The sequence below is a fragment of the Babylonia areolata genome, chromosome 21, assembly GCF_041734735.1.
Source record: "Babylonia areolata isolate BAREFJ2019XMU chromosome 21, ASM4173473v1, whole genome shotgun sequence".
NCBI lineage: Eukaryota > Metazoa > Mollusca > Gastropoda > Neogastropoda > Buccinidae > Babylonia > Babylonia areolata.
Window position 1 is genome coordinate 40,429,472 of NC_134896.1, and position 11,186 is coordinate 40,440,657.

Genomic DNA, 11,186 nt, shown 5'->3' on the forward strand with positions numbered 1-11,186 from the left:
AGTGCACACTGATCAAACATGGGGAATGGAGAGGACCAGGGTATCGCCATTTAGATTCAAGTGACAGGGGAAATTGGACCTTCGATACATTCGTTGTGAACATGATTGGCCGTGGGCTATTTCTGGCTTCTGGAAAATTAGATTCTGGGTGACTCTAAACCAAAAATACAACAAAAACAAAAATCTTGTTCTATTCAAACGGCGAGAATGGAACTTCCATGTCAAAATCATTAGCAGCATATACTTAATATGCATAGAAATTATTGTTGTGGCTGTAAAAAGGGGGTGGTAACTGATCTCGAGTTCAGGCACCATTGATCACATGGATGTTTTTAGACTCTTGGCGCGTTTGAAATTGCCCCTGCGTGATGCTGTTATCGACGCAATCATCATTGCACTAAAGATGATTTTATTTCATTCGTTGTGAAAAAAAATATATTGACAGGAGATGGAATGCGGTGTGTTTTGTCCTGTCCTGCACAGAATGATTAAATCAAACATGAATAGCGCGCTCGTCTGTGTGTGAGTAGCGCATTCAATCAATCATTACGTCCTTTGTGTCTGCATATTTAATTACTTTGATTTTCGTCAATTGTGTATGTGTGTTTTTCTCCACAAAATTTGTCTCTTATTGGAGGTAATAAAGCATTTGGTGTTATGTATGAGTGAAGCATAAAACGGATCACACCACTGAAGCATTAGAAACAGACCATTCTGTTGAAGCATTAGAGACAGATCATGCCATTCAATGACAAGAAATAGATCATAACACTGAAGCATTAGAAATTAATCACACTATTGAAGCAGTAGAGATACTCCATCTGTACCAGTTGATGCTTCTTGTCATCACAGAGCAGTGGTGTACAGATAGAAACGTGTCACTTCTTCGTGCGTTCACGGACTGCAACTCCCATTATTTTTATTTGTTATTTTATTTTATTCTATTTATTTTATTATTATTATTATTATTATTATTGTTATTATTATTATTTATTAATGTATTGTTATTGTTATTTTTTAAATTTTCGTTATCTTTTACATCATTTATTTTATTTTATTTCTATTATCTATTTATTATTTTATTTTATTTGTTATTTTTTTTTTTTTTTTCTCTCAAGGTCTGACTAAGCGCGTTGGGTTACGCTGCTGGTCAGGCATCTGCTTGGCAGATGTGGTGTAGCGTTTATGGATTTGACCGAACGCAGTGGCGCCTCCTTGAGCTACTGATACTGATACTCACCCGTATGTTCGAGTGGTGGGATTTTTACTGGTGACCGTTCTCTACGGAGACATTAAGGCAGCCGTACTCCGTTTCCAGGAATGTGCGTGGAAAGTTCGTTCGTGTTTCTATAACCCACGATACTCTGATTTGGATTGCGGGAACTTTAACCTGCGTGTTCAGTTTTCTGCATGTGTATACACCTGGATGGGTTGGGGTGGGGCTGGGGGGGTTAAGGTCCGAAAGATGCTGATAAAATAAACAATAAAGGTAAAACCATGCATATCCTTCATCCATCGTGCGCTGATGCCCGGATCGAACGTGGGACTGTCGGATTGCAAATCCATCATCTTGCCCACTCGGCCTTGACGTATGTCCTGTCATGTCGGTTAATAAACGTTTAGGTCGTGACCTGTTGTTTCGTGGTGTGTGTGTGTGTGTGTGTGTGTGTGTGTGTGTGTGTGTGTGTGTGTGTGTGTGTGTCTGTGCGCGCGCGCGCATAAAGGCTTGTAAAGAGGGTGCTACATGATTCTTTCAACTGCATATTTCATATATTGGGGTGAAGGAGGCAGGGGCAATGGCCACAAGGAATCAGTTATCCTTCTAACACACACGTTTCTCCTCTCATTATCTATGTCACAAGGAATCAGTTATCCTTCTAACACACACGTTTCTCCTCTCATTATCTATGTCACAATGAATCAGTTATCCTTCTAACACACACGTTTCTCCTCTCATTATCTATGTCACAAGGAATCAGTTATCCTTCTAACACACACGTTTCTCCTCTCATTATCTATGTCACAAGGAATCAGTTATCCTTCTAACACACACGTTTCTCCTCTCATTATCTATGTCACAAGGAATCAGTTATCCTTCTAACATACACGTTTCTCCTCTCATTATCTATGTCACAAGGAATCAGTTATCCTTCTAACACACACGTTTCTCCTCTCATTATCTATGTCACAAGGAATCAGTTATCCTTCTAACACACACGTTTCTCCTCTCATTATCTATGTCACAAGGAATCAGTTATCCTTCTAACACACACGTTTCTCCTCTCATTATCTATGTCACAAGGAATCAGTTATCCTTCTAACACACACGTTTCTCCTCTCATTATCTATTTCTGCCTCTGTCTGTCTGCCTCTGTCTCTCTCTCTCTCCCTCCCTCCCCTCTTCCCCCAACTCCCCCTGTCTCTTATCATCTCTATATGTCTCTCCCCACCCCTCAGCCCCGGCACCCCACACCCACCCCTTCACAGACAAATTGCGGAATTCGGTATCGATGTAACACTGACACCCAAAACCAGTCGTCGGTCAACAGACAACAGAGCGCAGACAATGATGGTCAGACCCCGTCAGGTTCAGGCCATTCAGCGAACAGTGGGGGTTAACCTTTAGGGGTGGCACACGCTTGTTATTGCGCAAACAGCCCCGTGTATGGCAAACATGACGCCACTGCACAAACCTCTGTGTTTGATATGGAGAGAGACGCGATCTGCTTTGACGTGATGTGATGAGGTGGGGTGGTGTTTCCTTTTCCTTCTCCTTTGTTTGGTGATGATGAGGGGAAATCAGTCTGAAGCTCGATCTCTCTGTCTGTCTCTCTCCCCTCTCTGTATGTACAATTATATACATATATAAATTATATATATATATATGTGTGTGTGTGTGTGTGTGTGCGTGCGTGCGTGCGTGCAACTTTGTGTATGGGAGTTTGTGTGCTTGTGCGAGTGCTTGTGTATCGGGATGTGTGGACAGTGGGGAATTGCGAGAAGCGTGGGCACTCAGACAATCACGCTTATCGTACACATACATATCACACACACACGCATGAACGCACGCACGCAACACACACACACACACACACACACACATATATATATATTACATACAAGCCACACACACACGCACTCACATACCACACACACACACACACACACACACACACACACACACACACACACACACACACACACACACACACACATCAAATCACACACCTCAATATCAGACACACACGACGTACACGTATCACACACATATCACAAACACACACGTATCTCACGTGCACCAGACACATAGACATCACACACATATCTCATTCACATATCACAAAAAACATCCCATACATCACATACTCAGCACTGATATCACACATGCCACTCATGCATCAAACGCACATGACATGAATAACATCACACACAGATAGGTATACATCATACAACATATCACATACATTGTACACACATCACACACATATCACATAACATACATGTATCACACATGTCACGCATAACACTAAGACACATATTACACACATACCTCACATACACACGCACGCACGCGCGCGCGCGCACCCACACACACACACACACACACACACACACACACACACACACACACACTACATCACTCGATCACTTTTCAACATGCACATAAGTATTCACGAACACTTTTAAAGGCACACGCAGCGGGCGCGCACATTCACACACACACACACACACACACACACACACACACACGCACACATGCACGCACGCACACACACACACACACACGCGCGCGCGCGCGCGCGCGTCCCGGGATGAAGTGTTTCATACATGTTCTACTGCCACATATTACTCATGTCATCAATTCTTCCTTACTGTCTGGTTGTTTCCCAGAAAGCTTCAAATCTGCTGTTGTACGTCCACTCATCAAGAAACCATCTTTGGATCATAATTGTTTGAAAAATTATCGACCTGTCTCTAATCTGTCATTTTTATCAAAACTGCTAGAAAAGATCATATTGTCTCAGCTCTTAGCTCATCTGGAACAAAATGGTTTACTTAATTCCCACCAGTCAGCTTATAGACGTGGTCATAGTTGCGAAACAGCCCTTCTTAGAATAGTGAATGATTTGCTTTCGGGATTTGATGAGGATAAGATATCTGTTCTCGCTCTCTCAGCAGCTTTTGACACTATCGACCACTCTATCCTCTTGAACAGACTTAAAACTTCCTTTGGTATTCGTGACACTGCACTAGCATGGATCACGTCTTACCTGTCAGATCGTACACAGAAAGTATGTGTAAATGGTAGATACTCTAGAGTATCTGCCTTGAAATATGATGTCCCACAGGGGTCCGTCCTAGGTCCTGTTCTTTTCGTGCTGTATGCGGCTCCTGTGTCGGATGTCATCAGTCATCATGCGATGTCGCATGAGAGCTTTGCTGATGACACACAACTTTATCAGTCGGCTTCCATAGCTGAATTTGATGCACTGGTGACTCAAACACAGGAGTGCATTGCTGGCATAAAGGACTGGATGACTCTCAACAAGCTGCAATTAAATGATGATAAGACTGAATTGATGGTAACCTGTCCAAAGAAGTTTCGTCAACATCCTTTCTTTCCTGACTCTGTTCTGATCAATAGCGCACCTGTTTCACTTTCTCCCTCTGTTCGCAGTCTTGGTGTAATCCTAGACCAGTCTCTTTCCTTCAACAGCACATTTCGAATATCTGTAAAGTTGCCTATTTGGAATCAGCTCTATCCGCCACTATCTCTCAACCGATGCAACCAAGACACTTGTATGCTCTCTGGTTCTCTCAAGATTAGATTACTGCAACTCTCTTTTGGCCGGCCTTCCCAAATATCTGTTAGACAGACTCCAACGAATTCAGAATAATGCTGCCAGACTCATTTGCAGAGCTTCTAAATTTGACCATGTTTCTCCTCTCCTTCAGTCTCTCCACTGGTTGCCTGTTTCTGATCGAATAGACTATAAGCTATCCACTCTGACCTTTTCTGCAGTCCTCTGATACTCGACTTCTCAGGATACCTCACGTTAGAAGTAAGACCTATGGACACAGATCGTTTTCTTTTCAATCGCCGAAGACATGGAACAAGCCCCCTGATAACCTCCGTCATTCTGATTCCCTCGCATCTTTTAAATCTCGTCTCAAAACTCACCTTTTCCCTCAGCAATAAGTTCAATTGTGGCAGGTCCACTTCCTTTGCGTTAGCTGTGCTTGACTATGTGTGTATACATGTGTATGTGTACATAACTACATGCATGTATATGAATGTGTATTGTGTGTGCGTGTGTTTATGTAAGTTTGTGCCTGCCTATGTGTGCGTATGTGCTAGGGTAGCTGTTAGATACACATGTGTGTGTGTGTGTGTGTGTGTGTGCGCGTGCGTGTGTGTGTGTGTGTGTGTAGTCACATTTTGGTGTGTGTATGTAACATAGATATGATGTATTATGTTAACAAAAGCGTTTTTGTAAAGCACCTAGAGCAGATTTCTGGATAGTGTGCTATATAAGTATCCATTATTATTATTATTATTATTAGATCAGATATCTGTTCGTCTCACCGTATACTAAATCGTTAGGTGCCTTCATTTCAACTCCGAAAAACTTTTTCGGTCCAAATAAATGAACGGACTCACATTGTATCGTAGCATTTTATCTAGACCCCATAATTCTGAGCCATATTGTACGATGGGCTGTATCTGAGTATCGAAAATCTTAATAAAAATATCCAAAGAATTATTGTTTAATAAAAAGAGCTTCTTCATAATATGTAACAGCACATTCTTTGCTCTGTTTGAAAGATCCCTGCATGCAGCTACAAAACTCAAACGAGTAGAAAAAAGAATTCCAAGATATTTGTAAGCATTGACAACTGGCATATCAAAACCACCATACACCCACCTTTCCCTTGCTGCCAAATAACCACCTTTCCTAAAAAACAATAATATTACTTTTATCTAGATTAACATTTAATTCCAATTTAGTAGCTGAATTTTTTTAGTTATTCAGTTGTGTCTGTAGACCAATACCTGTCTCTGAAAGCAAAACAATATCATCAGCAAATAATAATATAAACAGTTATATAAAATCAATTGTGAATATCGCACCATGTCTTCCTCTGTCTATCACTTCTAAAGCTAATTCATTTATGAATAATGAGAACGAAATAGGACTACAAACATCATCTTGCTTTACTCCTCTAGTGCAATTGATATACTCAGTAAGTTTGTTACCACACCTAACTCTTGTTTTGACAACATTATACATACTCTTTATACATTTAAAAAGCTTTCCTGTTATGCCATGTTTTGCCAGAACTGGCCATAATAAATTTCTTTTGATAGAATCAAAAGCTTTCTCAAAATCAATAAATGCTACGCAAAGTTTGTGATTGAGAGAAAACTGTTTCTGAACAAATGCCAAAAGAGTAAACATGTGATCAGTTGTTGAATATCCTCGTTTAAAACCAGCTTGGTGTCCACTTGTTATATTGTTATATTCTACATACTCCTGAATCCTATGATTAATAATTGCACTGAATACTTTACTGCTGATATCAGATAATGATATGCCTCTATAGTTATTAGTGTTATTTATGTCACCTTTCTTGTAGAGTGGTAAAGTGATTGACTCACACCAGTTTTCAGGAAAAATACCCCTATCGAATAAAGCATTAAAGAAAGTTGTCAAAAAAAGTATAAACTGATCACATGGTGATTTAAAAAATTCTCCAGTTATCCCATCAGGACCTGCAGCTTTTCGATTCTTTAGGTTTTTTTAAGTGCAATTAAAATTTCTTCTTTAGATATTGGACGATTCATAAACTCGTTTTCCACTTCAGGTAAGCTATGATCACTGATATTACAATCAAAATCTTTATCTAACAAGGCTTTAAAATGTTTAAACCAACAATCTACAGATATGTCATTCCTAGGCTGCCTCTTTATGGACGAAATTTTTTTTCATACATTCCCAGAATTCTTTTTTATCTTTAACAGATGCTATCAAATTGTCTAGTAAGCTTTTGTTATGCTGTTTTCTCGTATTCTCACATAGATTTTTATATTCTTTTCTAGCTCTTACATACACAGTATTATCATCCTTATCTGAAGTTCTACGAAACCTTCTAAGTAACCTGCGAACTTTTCTCCTTTGACATTAACATTCCTCATCGAACCATCCCTCTTGCTGTTTATTATGTCCCACACTAAAAGTTTTCTTCATACAAGTTGCACAATCTCGAATACATTCATTGAACAATTTTAAAGCGTCATTTATATTCACATCAATGAGATCCAAAGCCATTTTCAGTTTATCATTAATTTCTTTCTCTGTCAATTTACTATGGAATTCCTGCCTAAACTGTTCGTTCCACTCAAATTTTTCTATCACCTGTATGGTATCACAATCATTACTTTTAACTAGGTTATTATTTGAAAAAAGAAATACGACACTGAAGAGGAAAATGATCAGATTCAGTTCGATCAGCAACACGTAATTCACATACATCATAAACAAGTTCATAAAAGTCATTTGACAAAAGAAAATAATCATTGACACTGCTTCCGTTTTCGCCTGTATATGTATAGTGACCAGAGAGAGAGAGAGAGAGAGAGAGAGAGAGAGAGAGAGAGAGAGAGAGAGAGAGAGAGAGAGAGAATGACAGTGACAATGACTGCCAATCTTCGTGTTAAGCGGGAATAAGCCAGTTTCCAGAAACAACAGTAGGATAAAAAAAATGTAAAGGAAAAATGTAATTTTTCTCGTTAAACACATAATAATACACACCCATTCAAACACGAATGCGCTAGTGAATATATACCCACCTCCACCCACGTCTTGCCGAACGAACGATTTCAAACGACCAAATACGTCTTTTCAGAAAGTTGTAATACAGTCGCATGCTAATCAATATGTGTTTGTAGTACAACAATCTTATGCTAATCAAGGTGTGTTTTTAAGTTTTCAAAAGCCAATTAACTCAGTTTACTTTTCTTTCTTTGTACGCTTCTGAAATATAATTATTTCGCCCGATATCCAACTATCTCTTCACTTTCGGACGAAAGAATGCATACCAAATCTTGTCTCAAAGCTACCTGCATGGAGAACAAAGCGCATTCATTTATAATGTTAGTATACTCTGTACAGTTGAATACAAAATGATTCTCATCCTCACACGCATTTGCATCCAAACAAACGGGGCATGTAGCGTCAGATCTTCCAACATGAAACCATCTCATATGTGCATACGAACCTAATGTTCTTGTACGGAATCTAGCAAGAGTATTTCGGTACAATTTTAGTTGACGTTGTTAGAATCTTATTGTTCAGATTCTACAACATTTTGAAATGAAAATTACCAGGAATATACATCAGTACCATTCAAACAGGAGAGAGAGAGAGAGAGAGAGAGAGAGAGAATGACAATGACAGATGTTTTATTGAGGGTTGGATAAGCTGGAATCTTCTTTACATCGTGTCCTCACACATGCATACACACACAAACGCACAATATAATAAATGAAATAAGTATGAACAAACAAATGACACAAAACAAATCAAATAGATAATGATAGATACACAGATGGATGAATCAAAGAACACAATTAAGGAAACATCAATGAAAATCATATAAAACAATTACGACATGAAAATCTTTAAACACACGCATGTGCGTGCACACACAGGCATCATTCACATGCACTCGAACACACAAGCACATAGACATGCACACGCAGAGACAGACAGACAGACAGACAGAGAGAGAGAGATCGGTGGACATGTGAAGCAGCTTTGGTGAAAGGTCGTAGCGTGACAAACGGTGTTTTCTCTGGTGTCCCATGACTGGCGAGCTGGGCTTACCTCGCTCACCCTCCTGCCCCTCCCCTCAGTCTGCACCATGCAAGTGTGTTCGCACGTATGTGTGCGCGAGCGTGTGCCAAGCACGTACGCACGCGCAAACACTCGCAAGAACGTGCGCGCATGCAGGCATATACTCACACAGACGCTTGCGAGTGCGCGCTCTGACACACATGTTTCGCTATGTGGAGAGATCATCATGCTTGTTACTTGCCTCTCTCTGCCAGAAGAAAAGTATTCCCATAGTAAGCAGAAAGCGGCTCTGCCCATCACTGGGTAGAAATCTCTGGCACGCCAGCTAATGAGCCTCCCAAAGGAAACATGCTTGCACATTCTGGCGAAGTGACAGTAACTGTTTATGAACAAAACGGACTGAACGTTGTTTTAAGGTATGTAACTGTGGACATACCCGACACGGCACTTAGGGCTCAGCAGCAGGGATACCAGTGGTCGGAGGGGAGCGGGGGTGGGTGGAAGTAGGTGGGGGGTGGGGGGCTGAAAGGTCTGAGCTGGACTGGTTCTCTAGATGATGCTGACTGCTGACATGTAAAATGGATCGGGTTTTCAAGTTTCCCAATGTCTGCATATTGGCAGACATACTGGTACCGTGATCCCTAATCACAGGCTATGCGTAAGCATGCACGTCAAAATCAGACGTTAACAAATCCTGTAATTAAAAACACACTCACGCCAGTATTCAGTGGGTTATGGAGACCATAAGGCCATTCGCAGAATGACATACCTAGTCCGTTGAAAAAGGAACGAGGTTGCCAAAGTTGCGAGATGAAACGTCCCACTCAAAGAGACTAGCACCCTTCGGAGCTGCAGCCTGGTGTTCCTGGATCTTTGAAATGATTGATCCACATCGACATAATAATTAAGTTATTGAAGGCCATAAATCTGTTGATAAAACCAGAGTTGAGTACCAAGTATAAGAGATTGAATGGATTGCCTCAAGCGCCTCTTCAAGTTTCATAGAACACTCATTTGATGCAAAAGAGGCCGACTCAGAGTCAGCCAACTTCAGTTTCGTGTTGTTCCCAGACAGTAGGCATTAACCTTTAAGGCAGTCGTTAATGATAATGATGATGATATGGATACTTATATAGACGCCTATATTCGGTCAAAGACCATGATTGTGATCGCTTCACAAACACTGAGTCATTTGCACAACAGGCTGCCTACCTGGGTAGAGACGACTGACAGCTGTCACTGAGCGCTCATCATTGGTTTCCTGTATCATTCAATCAAGTTTCGGTCACGCTCACACAATACTCGCGCGGACATGTAACATTTTACGTGTATGACCTTTGTTTTATTTTCTTTGCGATGAAGGCAGCCATACTCCGTTTTCGGGGGGGTGTATGCTGGGTATGTTCTTGTTTCCATAATCCACCGAACGTTGACATGGATTACAGGTTCTTTAACGTGCGTATTTGATCTTCTGCGTGCGTATATATACACGAAAGGCTTCAGGCACTACCAGGTCTGCACATAATTATGCTTACCTGGGAGATTGGAAAAATCTCCACCCTTTACCAAACAGGCGCCGTCACCGAGATTCGAACCCGGGACCCTCAGATTGAAAGTACAACGCTTTAACCACTCGGCTACTGCGCCCGTCAGACATCAAAGATAAAGAGAGGTATGTCCGTCAGTGAAGGGGCGGTGCTTTTGTCCGAAGCATGTGGCACTGCTGTTAGGCACAAAGCGGGGAGGTTGGGGACTACACGTAACCGGGTGGGTAGCTGGGGGATGGGGTGGGGGTGGCAAAGACAAGCCTCATCAAGAACGCACGGCTCAGGGGTCTGCGTCATCAGGGCGTGACCCGTGGTTGTGGTTTGTCATGCGGAACCAGAACCATCGACTGAAGGATCTTGAACGTGATCATCATCATCGGATCTTCCTGATGACGGTCCTCTCAGACTAGTGGCTAAGCAGCAGGCAGAGGGTCTTTGATGCGCGGTGAGTGGTGTAACGCGGTGAACGGTAACGCGATGAGTGGTGTAACGCGGTGAACGGTAACGCGATGAGTGGTGTAACGCGGTGAATGGTAACGCGATGAGTGGTGTAACGCGGTGAATGGTAACGCGAAGAGTGGTGTAACGCGGTGAACGGTAACGCGGTGAGTGGTGTAACGCGGTGAGTGGTGTAACGCGATGAGTGGTGTAACGCGGTGAATGGTAACGCGGTGAGTGGTGTAACGCGATGAGTGGTGTAACGCGGTGAACGGTAACGCGGTGAGTGGTGTAACGCGGTGAATGGTAACGCGATGAGTGGTGTAACGCGGTGAATGGTAAC